Raw genomic sequence first — 11,847 nt, 5'->3', positions numbered from 1 at the left:
GTGACTGATACCGGGGTCTGCCCTGTGTGACTGATACTGGGGTCTGCCCTGTGTGACTGATGCCGGGGTCTGCTGTGTGTGACTGATACCGGTGTCTGCCCTGTGTGACTGATACTGGGGTCTGCCCTGTGTGACTGATACTGGGGTCTGCCCTGTGTGACTGATGCCGGGGTCTGCCCTGTGTGACTGATACTGGGGTCTGCCCTGTGTGACTAATTCCGGGGTTTGCCCTGTGTGACTGATGCCGGGGTCTGCCCTGTGTGACTGATACTGGGGTGTGCCCTGTGTGACTGATACTGGAGTCTGCCGGGTGGAGCTGAGGACATGTACATGTATGATCGGGACATCACGGCGCGGACTGATCCGACTACAGCCATGAGCGGAGGACACCAGGCGGACACGTGACATCCGGCGGGGTCTCTTGCACAGTGCAGTCATCTGACCTTCCCAACATGGCGGCATCCGACCGATAACCGGAAGTGCGTCATCAGCGGCCGGAAGTGCGGCGGAGACCATCAGGGCGGCGACCGTAGAAATAACGGGACGGGGAGAAGCGGAAATGCTGAGGTGAGAAAGTGACTGCGGGATTATTACCGCCCCGTGTACAGGACAGAGGCCTCCGTACTGTGCGGTGTGTATACACTGTGCGGTATATGTATACTCTGTGCGGTGTATGTATACTCTGTGCGGTGTATGTATACGCTGTGCGGTATATGTATACTCTGTGCGGTATATGTATACACTCTGCGGTATATGTATACTCTGTGCGGTGTATGTATACACTCTGCGGTATATGTATACTCTGTGCGGTGTATGTATACACTGTGCGGTATATGTATACACTGTGCGGTATATGTATACACTCTGTGCGGTGTATGTATACACTCTGCGGTATATGTATACACTCTGCGGTATATGTATACTCTGTGCGGTATATGTATACTCTGTGCGGTGTATGTATACACTGTGCGGTATATGTATACACTCTGTGCGGTGTATGTATACTCTGTGCGGTATATGTATACTCTGTGCGGTGTATGTATACTCTGTGCGGTGTATGTATACACTCTGTGCGGTGTATGTATACACTCTGTGCGGTGTATGTATACACTCTGTGCGGTGTATGTATACACTCTGTGCGGTGTATGTATACTCTGTGCGGTGTATGTATACTCTGTGCGGTGTATGTATACACTCTGTGCGGTGTATGTATACTCTGTGCGGTGTATGTATACTCTGTGCGGTGTATGTATACTCTGTGCGGTGTATGTATACTCTGTGCGGTGTATGTATACACTGTGCGGTGTATGTATACACTGTGCGGTATATGTATACACTCTGTGCGGTGTATGTATACTCTGTGCGGTATATGTATACTCTGTGCGGTGTATGTATACTCTGTGCGGTGTATGTATACTCTGTGCGGTGTATGTATACTCTGTGCGGTATATGTATACTCTGTGCGGTGTATGTATACACTGTGCGGTATATGTATACACTCTGTGCGGTGTATGTATACACTCTGTGCGGTGTATGTATACTCTGTGCGGTATATGTATACTCTGTGCGGTGTATGTATACTCTGTGCGGTGTATGTATACTCTGTGCGGTGTATGTATACTCTGTGCGGTGTATGTATACTCTGTGCGGTGTATGTATACACTCTGTGCGGTGTATGTATACTCTGTGCGGTGTATGTATACACTCTGCGGTGTATGTATACTCTGTGCGGTGTATGTATACTCTGTTCGGTGTATGTATACTCTGTGCGGTGTATGTATACACTCTGCGGTATATGTATACACTCTGTGCGGTGTATGTATACTCTGTGCGGTGTATGTATACTCTGTTCGGTGTATGTATACTCTGTGCGGTGTATGTATACTCTGTGCGGTGTATGTATACTCTGTGCGGTGTATGTATACTCTGTGCGGTGTATGTATACTCTGTGCGGTGTATGTATACTCTGTTCGGTGTATGTATACTCTGTGCGGTGTATGTATACTCTGTGCGGTGTATGTATACTCTGTGCGGTGTATGTATACACTCTGTGCGGTGTATGTATACACTCTGTGCGGTGTATGTATACTCTGTGCGGTGTATGTATACTCTGTGCGGTGTATGTATACTCTGTTCGGTGTATGTATACTCTGTGCGGTGTATGTATACTCTGTGCGGTGTATGTATACACTCTGTGCGGTGTATGTATACTCTGTGCGGTGTATGTATACTCTGTTCGGTGTATGTATACTCTGTTCGGTGTATGTATACTCTGTTCGGTGTATGTATACACTCTGTGCGGTGTATGTATACACTCTGTGCGGTGTATGTATACACTCTGTGCGGTGTATGTATACACTCTGTGCGGTGTATGTATACACTCTGTGCGGTGTATGTATACACTCTGTGCGGTGTATGTATACACTCTGTGCGGTGTATGTATACACTCTGTGCGGTGTATGTATACACTCTGTGCGGTGTATGTATACACTCTGTGCGGTGTATGTATACACTCTGTGCGGTGTATGTATACACTCTGTGCGGTGTATGTATACACTCTGTGCGGTGTATGTATACACTCTGTGCGGTGTATGTATACACTCTGTGCGGTGTATGTATACTCTGTGCGGTGTATGTATACTCTGTGCGGTGTATGTATACACTCTGTGCGGTGTATGTATACTCTGTGCGGTGTATGTATACTCTGTGCGGTGTATGTATACTCTGTGCGGTGTATGTATACTCTGTGCGGTGTATGTATACTCTGTGCGGTGTATGTATACACTCTGTGCGGTGTATGTATACTCTGTGCGGTGTATGTATACACTCTGTGCGGTGTATGTATACTCTGTTCGGTGTATGTATACTCTGTGCGGTGTATGTATACACTCTGCGGTATATGTATACACTCTGTGCGGTGTATGTATACTCTGTGCGGTGTATGTATACTCTGTGCGGTGTATGTATACGCTCTGTGCGGTGTATGTATACTCTGTGCGGTATATGTATACTCTGTGCGGTGTATGTGTACGCTCTGTGCGGTGTGTGTGTGTGTGTACGCTCTGTGCGGGGTGTGTGTGTGTGTACGCTCTGTGCGGTGTGTGTGTGTGTGTGTACGCTCTGTGCGGTGTGTGTGTACGCTCTGTGCGGTGTGTGTGTGTGTGTACGCTCTGTGCGGTGTGTGTGTGTGTGTGTGTACGCTCTGTGCGGTGTGTGTGTGTGTACGCTCTGTGCGGTGTGTGTGTGTGTGTGTACGCTCTGTGCGGTGTGTGTGTACGCTCTGTGCGGTGTGTGTGTGTGTACGCTCTGTGCGGTGTGTGTGTGTGTGTGTGTGTACGCTCTGTGCGGTGTGTGTGTGTGTGTACGCTCTGTGCGGTGTGTGTGTACGCTCTGTGCGGTGTGTGTGTGTGTGTGTACGCTTTGTGCGGTGTGTACGCTCTGTGCGGTGTGTACGCTCTGTGCGGTGTGTACGCTCTGTGCGGTGTGTGTACGCTCTGTGCGGTGTGTGTACGCTCTGTGCGGTGTGTGTACGCTCTGTGCGGTGTGTGTGTGTGTGTGTACGCTCTGTGCGGTGTGTGTGTGTACGCTCTGTGCGGTGTGTGTGTGTACGCTCTGTGCGGTGTGTGTGTGTGTGTGTGTACGCTCTGTGCGGTGTGTACGTGTGTGTACGCTCTGTGCGGTGTGTACGTGTGTGTACGCTCTGTGCGGTGTGTGTACGCTCTGTGCGGTGTGTGTACGCTCTGTGCGGTGTGTGTACGCTCTGTGCGGTGTGTGTACGCTCTGTGCGGTGTGTGTACGCTCTGTGCGGTGTGTGTACGCTCTGTGCGGTGTGTGTACGCTCTGTGCGGTGTGTGTACGCTCTGTGCGGTGTGTGTGTGTGTGTGTGTACGCTCTGTGCGGTGTGTGTGTACGCTCTGTGCGGTGTGTGTGTGTGTGTACGCTCTGTGCGGTGTGTGTGTGTGTGTGTGTGTGTGTACGCTCTGTGCGGTGTGTGTGTGTGTACGCTCTGTGCGGTGTGTGTGTGTGTACGCTCTGTGCGGTGTGTGTGTGTGTACGCTCTGTGCGGTGTGTGTGTGTGTACGCTCTGTGCGGTGTGTGTGTGTGTACGCTCTGTGCGGTGTGTGTGTACGCTCTGTGCGGTGTGTGTGTACGCTCTGTGCGGTGTGTGTGTACGCTCTGTGCGGTGTGTGTGTGTGTGTGTGTGTACGCTCTGTGCGGTGTGTGTGTGTGTGTGTGTGTACGCTCTGTGCGGTGTGTGTGTGTGTGTACGCTCTGTGCGGTGTGTGTGTGTGTGTGTGTACGCTCTGTGCGGTGTGTGTGTGTGTGTGTGTGTACGCTCTGTGCGGTGTGTGTGCGGTGTGTGTACGCTCTGTGCGGTGTGTGTACGTGTGTGTGTACGCTCTGTGCGGTGTGTGTGCGGTGTGTGTACGCTCTGTGCGGTGTGTGTACGCTCTGTGCGGTGTGTGTACGCTCTGTGCGGTGTGTGTGCGCGCTGTGTGTACGCGCTGTGCGGTGTGTGTACGCGCTGTGCGGTGTGTGTGTGTGTACACTGTGTTCCAAATTATTATGCAAAAAGTGTTTAGGAGTGATAAGGGAAGAATTTGTTTGTTTGTCAGTTAAACTCATTGATGGTGATGTGTGTCAGGGCTCTTTATATCACTGTAAGCAATTGCAGACACCTGTGCTAATTAGTTTGGCAGGTGTGTCCAATGAAAGGCAAGACTACTTAAGAAGGCTCTCTCACATTATTAAGCAGCCTACATTTTCTGCCAAAATGGGAAAGAAAAAGGATGTGTCGGCTGCTGAGAAGCAACAAATTGTGGAGTGTTTAGGTCAAGGCATGACTACAATCAACATTGTGCGATGATCAGGATGAAGTGTCTTGGCAATCAAGAAGTATGTAGCTGATTGTCAGGAAAACGACACCCACTTTTGGGTCAGACCTTGCAGCTCTCTGGCGCCCCCTTATCCTGCTGGTCAAACACGGTATTGACCGAGGATAAGCACGGGTGCAGCTGCTCTAGTTTATGTCGATTATTGCAGCACGTGATGTGACAGGACGTATATATACCACCAGTTCCTTCTAGGAACGTATATATACCTCCGACCAGCCACCCTCAAACCATAATATCACATAAATACTGGTATACTGCCACCACCGATCGCTTAACAGGTGGATCGGGTACCTGGTAGGTAACGTGAATTAGCGGCTGAGGAACGTGTTTGCTCGACATAGGACAAGAAGGACGAAACTGGTAAATAATTAATGATTTACTCCCAAAAGGGGGGCAGTGTTTACAAAATATATACAAGATATTATAAAGGAGACAATTTACATGTATGCATAAACAGTTATTAAAATAAAAGGGATAAGTAATAGCAAAACCTGCGCCACGAGGTGATGGTCTCAGATTCTGTGGGGGGGGCGGCTCCCCGGAAATTAGACGTGATTCTTCCGCGCAGCGTGGTATGCGTGCGTCTGATGTTCCTGAGAATAATGACCTGAAAATGGCCGATTTGCTTTTTAGTAACAGGGCCAAATTATTAGGAACCGCCCATTTTGTCTACCTCACACGGGGGCTCGGTTTTGTGAAACCACCCAGCTGCATAGAACATAGAAACCTTCAGATTTCATATCTTGGTGTGGGGGGGTCCCACATCCAAGATGGAGACCTCATGTTGGCCGTCACTAATTTTCATGCAGATGGATATTAAACAGCTTCTGAGCATCATAGAGAGGTCCTAAGAAACCAATTCCTCGATTTCTGGGGGTATCCCAGTTATGAAAAATATATCATTGTAACCAGGAAAATGTGAACATTCCAAAACTCTGGTCCCTGGGTTAGTGACCGTCATGTGCGTTTTTAAATTCTACATTAACTGTTTGTCCAGCTAAACAATAGAATTTTGGAGGGAATAACTATTTTGAACTAGAAGCTGCTCTGCACTGAGGGTTTACGACGATAATAAAAATTCTTAGGGTGGGGGCCAACACTGCAGTTCTATGTCTTCTCTTACAAACGGATAGGGGGTGGGGGGTTTTCTTTTTTAAAACATCTCTCATTTTTAAAATTAGGGAAAAAATACCTTTTGCCTGACACTGATTCACAGTACACACTGTGAATCAGTGACTCTTTCCTACAGGCAATTACGTCAGGTTAAAAGAGCAGCGGCAAAAAAGCCTTGTCATAGCAGCAGACAAGTTTTTGCAGCTGCTGGTGCCTCCAACGTCCCCCGAACAACAAGATGCAGGGTCCTTCAGAGGTTTGCAGCTGTGCATACGCCATCCTGTCGACCTCCTCTATCCACTGCACACAAGCAGAAACGGCTCCAGTGGGCCAAACATTACATGAAGACTGATTTCAAAACTGTTTTGTTCACGGATGAGTGCCGTGCAGCGCTCGATGGTCTAGATGAATGGAGTGGAGGATGGCTGGTTGATGGACACCCCACGCAAACACGGCTACAGCGCCAACAAGGAGGAGGTGGAGTAATGTTTTGGGCTGGAATCATGGGGAGAGAGATTGTCGGCCCCTTTAGGATCCCTGAAGGGGTAAAGATGAACTCCATAATGTATGTTGAGTTTCTCAAACAGCACTTCCTGCCATGGTTCAAGAAGAAGAACCGTGTATTCCGCAGCAAGATCATTTTCATGCATGATAATGCCCCGTCTCATGCTGCACATAACACATCTGCATCTCTGGCTGCTATGGGCATAAAAGGGGACAAACTTATGGTGTGACCCCCATGCTCCCCTGACCTCAACCCCATTGAGAACCTCTGGAGCATCATCAAAAGGAGTGTCTATGATGGCGGGAGGCAGTTCACATCTAAGCAACAGCTCTGGGAGGGTATTCTGTCCTCATGCAAAACAATTGAAGCAGAAAGCATCCAAAACCTGACAAATTCAATGGACGAGAGAGTTCAGAAGCTCCTTTCGAACAAGGGGTCCTATGTGCAAATGTAACATCACCTAGAATAAAGTTTTGAGTTGTAAACTGTTTGATTTCAGTGTGTAATAACCTGCTAATGCTTAGAATTTCACAAATGACCATTTTTTTGTTCTTTATTAAAATGAAAAGGTTGAAAACTCTGCTGTGCATAATAATTTGGAACATGCATTTTGAGTGCAGTTTGAGTTTTTTATTTTTTTATAAATCTCCTGTTATCATCGGCAGTTTGTACAAAAACCTTTCAATTGTACTCGAATAGTTATTTGACTGGAAAATGACAATGACTGCAATTCATATAGGGAATCTGGGAAAATCTGAGAAAATATTATGTGCATAATAATTTGGAACACGGTGTGTGTGTGTACGCTGTGCGGTGTGTGTGTGTGTGCAGTGTGTGTGTACGCTGTGCGGTGTGTGTGTGTGTGTGTATTCTGTGCGGTGTGTGTGTACGCTGTGTGCGTGTGTGTGTACGCTGTGCGGTGTGTACGCGGCTGTGCGGTTGTTCAGGTGTACGCTGTGCGGGGTGTGCACGCTGTACGCGGTGTGCGTGTGTACGGTGTGTGGGTGTATGCTGTGCGGTGTGTGTGTGTACTCTGTGTGTGTGCGGTGTGAGTACGCTGTGCGGTGTGTGTATGCTGTGCGCGGTGTGTACGCTGTGCGCGGTGTGTGTACGCTGTGCGCGGTGTGTGTGTGTGTACGCTGTGCGCGGTGTGTGTGTGTGTACGCTGTGCGCGGTGTGTGTGTGTACGCTGTGCGCGATGTGTGTGTGTACGCTGTGCGCGGTGTGTGTGTGTACGCTGTGCGCGGTGTGTGTGTGTACGCTGTGCGCGGTGTGTGTGTACGCTGTGCGGTGTGTGTGTGCTGTGCGGTGTGTGTGTGTTCTGTGTGTGTGTGTATGCTGTGCGCGGTGTGTGTATGCTGTGCGCGGTGTGTGTACGCTGTGCGGTGTGTGTGTGTACGCTGTGCGGTGTGTGTGTGTGTGTGCAGTGTGTGTGTGTACGCTGTGCGGTGTGTGTGTGTGTGTGTGTGTGCAGTGTGTGTGTGTGTACGCTGTGCGGTGTGTGTGTGTGTGCAGTGTGTGTACGCGGTGTGTGTGTGTGCAGTGTGTGTGTACGCTGTGCGGTGTGTGTGTGTGTGCAGTGTGTGTGTACGCTGTGCGGTGTGTGTGTGCTGTGCGGTGTGTGTGTGTACGGTGTGCGTACGGTGTGCGGTGTGCGTGTACGCTGTGCGGTGTGCGCGCGGCTGTGCGGTTGTTCAGGTGTACGCTATGCGGGGTGTGCACGCTGTGCGGTGTGTACGGTGTGCGGGGTGTGCACGCTGTACGCAGTGTGCGTGTGTACGGTGTGTGGGTGTGTACGCTGTGCGGTGTGTGTACGCTGTGCGCGGTGTGTGTGTGTACGCTGTGCGCGGTGTGTGTAGTGTGTGTGTGTATTCTGTGCGGTGTGTGTGTACGCTGTGTGCGTGTGTGTACGCTGTGCGGTGTGTGTGTGTGTGCAGTGTGTGTGTACGCTGTGCGGTGTGTGTGTGTGTAGTGTGTGTGTGTGTATTCTGTGCGGTGTGTGTGTACGCTGTGTGCGTGTGCGTGCGGTGTGCGTGTGTGTGTACGCTGTGCGGTGTGTACGCGGCTGTGCGGTTGTTCAGGTGTACGCTGTGCGGGGTGTGCACGCTGTACGCGGTGTGCGTGTGTACGGTGTGTGGGTGTATGCTGTGCGGTGTGTGGGTGTACTCTGTGTGTGTGCGGTGTGTGTATGCTGTGCGGTGTGTGTATGCTGTGCGCGGTGTGTATGCTGTGCGCGGTGTGTACGCTGTGCGCGGTGTGTGTGTGTGTACGCTGTGCGCGGTGTGTGTGTGTGTACGCTGTGCGCGGTGTGTGTGTGTGTACGCTGTGCGCGGTGTGTGTGTACGCTGTGCGGTGTGTGTGTGTGTACGCTGTGCGGTGTGTGTGTGCAGTGTGTGTGTATGCTGTGCGGTGTGTGTGTGCTGTGCGGTGTGTGTACTCTGTGTGTGTTCTGTGTGTGTGTGTATGCTGTGCGGTGTGTGTATGCTGTGCGCGGTGTGTGTGTGTACGCTGTGCGCGGTGTGTGTGTGTGTGTGCAGTGTGTGTGTGTGTGCAGTGTGTGTGTGTACGCTGTGCGGTGTGTGTGCAGTGTGTGTGTACGCTGTGCGGTGTGTGCAGTGTGTGTACGCGGTGTGTGTGTGTGTACGCTGTGCGGTGTGTGTGTGTGTGCAGTGTGTGTGTACGCTGTGCGGTGTGTGTGTGCTGTGCGGTGTGTGTGTGTACGGTGTGCGTACGCTGTGCGGTGTGCGCGCGGCTGTGCGGTTGTTCAGGTGTACGCTATGCGGGGTGTGCACGCTGTGCGGTGTGTACGGTGTGCGGGGTGTGCACGCTGTACGCAGTGTGCGTGTGTACGGTGTGTGGGTGTACGCTGTGCGGTGTGTGTACGCTGTGCGGTGTGTGTACGCTGTGCGCGGTGTGTGTGTGTGTACGCTGTGCGCGGTGTGTGTGTGCGGTGTGTGTGTGTACGCTGTGCGGCTGTGCTGTGCGGTGTGCGGCTGTGCGGTGTGGTGTGTGCGGCTGTGCTGTGTGTGTATGCTGTGCGGTGTGTGCGGCTGTGCTGTGTGTGTGTACGCTGTGCGATGTGTGGGTGTGTACGCTGTGCGCGGTGTGGGTGTGCACGCTGTGCGGTGTGTACGCTGTGCCGGTGTACGCTGTGCGCGGGTGTGCGTGTATAGGCTGCACAATATAAATACACTGTGCAGTATTCACGGCTGTGGAGTCGGTATGCCAAACCTGTGCGGTGTGTGTACGCTGTGCGGTGTGTGTGTGTGTACGCTGTGCGGTGTGTGTGTGTGTGTGTACGCTGTGCGGTGTGCGCGGTGTGTACTCTGCGGGTGTACGGTGTGCGCGCTGTGCGGTGTACACGGTGTGTACGCTGTGCGGGTGTGCGTGTGTATAGGCTGCACAATATAAATACACTGTGCAGTATTCACGACTGTGGAGTCGGTATGCCAAACCTGTGCGGTGTGTGTGTGTACGCTGTGCGGTGTGTGTGTACACGCTGTGCGGTGTGTGTGTGTGCGGTGTGTGTGTACGGTGTGTGTGTGTGTACGCTGTGCGGTGTGTGTGTGTGTGTGTACGCTGTGCGGTGTGTGTGTACGCTGTGCGGTGTGTGTGTGTGTACGCTGTGCGGTGTGTGTGTACGCTGTGCGGTGTGTGTGTGTATACACTCTGTGCGGTGTGTGTGTGTGTACGCTGTGCGGTGTTTGTGTGTGTACGCTGTGCGGTGTGTGTGTATTCTGTGTGGTGTGTGTGTGCGTACACTGCGGTGTGTGTGCGGCTGTGCGGGTGTACGCTGTGCGGTGTGTGCGGTGTGTACGCTGTGCGGGTGTACGGTGTGCGCGGGTGTGCGTGTGTATAGGCTGCACAATATAAATACACTGTGCAGTATTCACGGCTGTGGAGTCGGTATGCCAAACCTGTGCGGTGTGTACGCTGTGCGGTGTGTGCGTACGCTGTGCGGTGTGTGTGTGTGTACGCTGTGCGGTGTGTGTGTGTGTGTGTACGCTGTGCGGTGTGCGCGGTGTGTACTCTGCGGGTGTACGGTGTGCGCGCTGTGCGGTGTACACGGTGTGTACGCTGTGCGGGTGTGCGTGTGTATAGGCTGCACAATATAAATACACTGTGCAGTATTCACGACTGTGGAGTCGGTATGCCAAACCTGTGCGGTGTGTGTGTGTACGCTGTGTGTGTGTGTGTACGCTGTGCGGTGTGTGTGTGTGTACGCTGTGCGGTGTGTGTGTACACGCTGTGCGGTGTGTGTGTGTGCGGTGTGTGTGTACGCTGTGTGTGTGTGTACGCTGTGTGTGTGTGTACGCTGTGCGGTGTGTGTGTGTACGCTGTGCGGTGTGTGTGTGTGTACGCTGTGCGGTGTGTGTGTGTGTGTGTACGCTGTGCGGTGTGTGTGTGTACGCTGTGCGGTGTGTGTGTGTGTGTACGCTGTGCCGTGTGTACGCTGTGCGGTGTGTGCGTGGCTGTGCGGTGTGTACGCTGTGCGGTTGTTCAGGTGTACGCTGTGCGGGGTGTGCACGGTGTGCGGGCTGTGCGAGGTGTGCACGCTGTACGGGGTGTGCGGTGTGCGCGCTGTGCGTGTGTACGGTGTGCGGGTGTACGCTGTGTGTGTGTACGCTGTGCGGTGTGTGTGTGTACGCTGTGCGGTGTGTGTGTGGGTGTACGCTGTGCGATGTGTGTGTGTGTACGCTGTGCGGTGTGTGTGTGTGTGTACGCTGTGCGGTGTGTGTGTGTGTGTACGCTGTGCGGTGTGTATGTACGCTGTGCGGTGTGTGTGTGTACGCTGTGCGGTGTGTGTGTGTACGCTGTGCGGTGTGTATGTACGCTGTGCGGTGTGTGTGCGGTGTGTGTGTACGCTGTGTGTGTACGCTGTGCGGTGTGTGTGTACGCTGTGCCTTTTGTGTACGCTGTGCGGTGTGTGTGTACGCTGTGCGGTGTGTGTGTACGCGGTGTGTGTGTGTGTACGCTGTGCGGTGTGTGTGTGTACGCTGTGCGGTGTGTGTACGCTGTGCGGTGTGTGTGTACGCTGTGCGGTGTGTACGCTGTGCGGTGTGTGTGTACGCTGTGCGGTGTGTACGCTGTGCGGTGTGTACGCTGTGCGGTGTGTACGCTGTGCGGTGTGTGTGTGTACGCTGTGCGGTGTGTGTGTATTCTGTGCGGTGTGTGTGTGTGTATTCTGTGCGGTGTGTGTTCTGTGCGGTGTGTGTGTATTCTGTGCGGTGTGTGTGTTTTCTGTGCGGTGTGTGTGTGTGTACGCTGTGCGGTGTGTGTGTGTACGCTGTGCGGTGTGTGTGTATTCTGTGCGGTGTGTGTGTGTGTACGCTG

At 52.2% G+C, this 11,847-nt stretch overlaps 1 protein-coding gene across 3 annotated transcripts in view; it reads left to right on the top strand.

Annotated features, from left to right (window-relative positions):
• The first annotated feature begins 412 nt into the window (after window positions 1–412).
• The window catches only part of APBB1 (amyloid beta precursor protein binding family B member 1), a 43,729-nt gene continuing 32,294 nt past the window's right edge, over window positions 413–11,847 (top strand). For 2 of the 3 annotated variants that reach the window (XM_073661234.1, XM_073661233.1), the window contains exon 1: window positions 414–567. The gene's annotated coding sequence lies outside the window, so the exon portion shown is untranslated. Of the gene's footprint in view, window positions 568–11,847 lie in introns of all 3 variants that reach the window. The other variant, XM_073661232.1, reaches the window with a different exon arrangement.

Source organism: Phyllobates terribilis, unplaced genomic scaffold, assembly GCF_046119375.1.
Source record: "Phyllobates terribilis strain yellow unplaced genomic scaffold, ASM4611937v1 Scaffold_2__4_contigs__length_985480577, whole genome shotgun sequence".
NCBI classification, from domain to species: domain Eukaryota; kingdom Metazoa; phylum Chordata; class Amphibia; order Anura; family Dendrobatidae; genus Phyllobates; species Phyllobates terribilis.
This window is presented reverse-complemented; position numbering and strand designations above follow the sequence as displayed.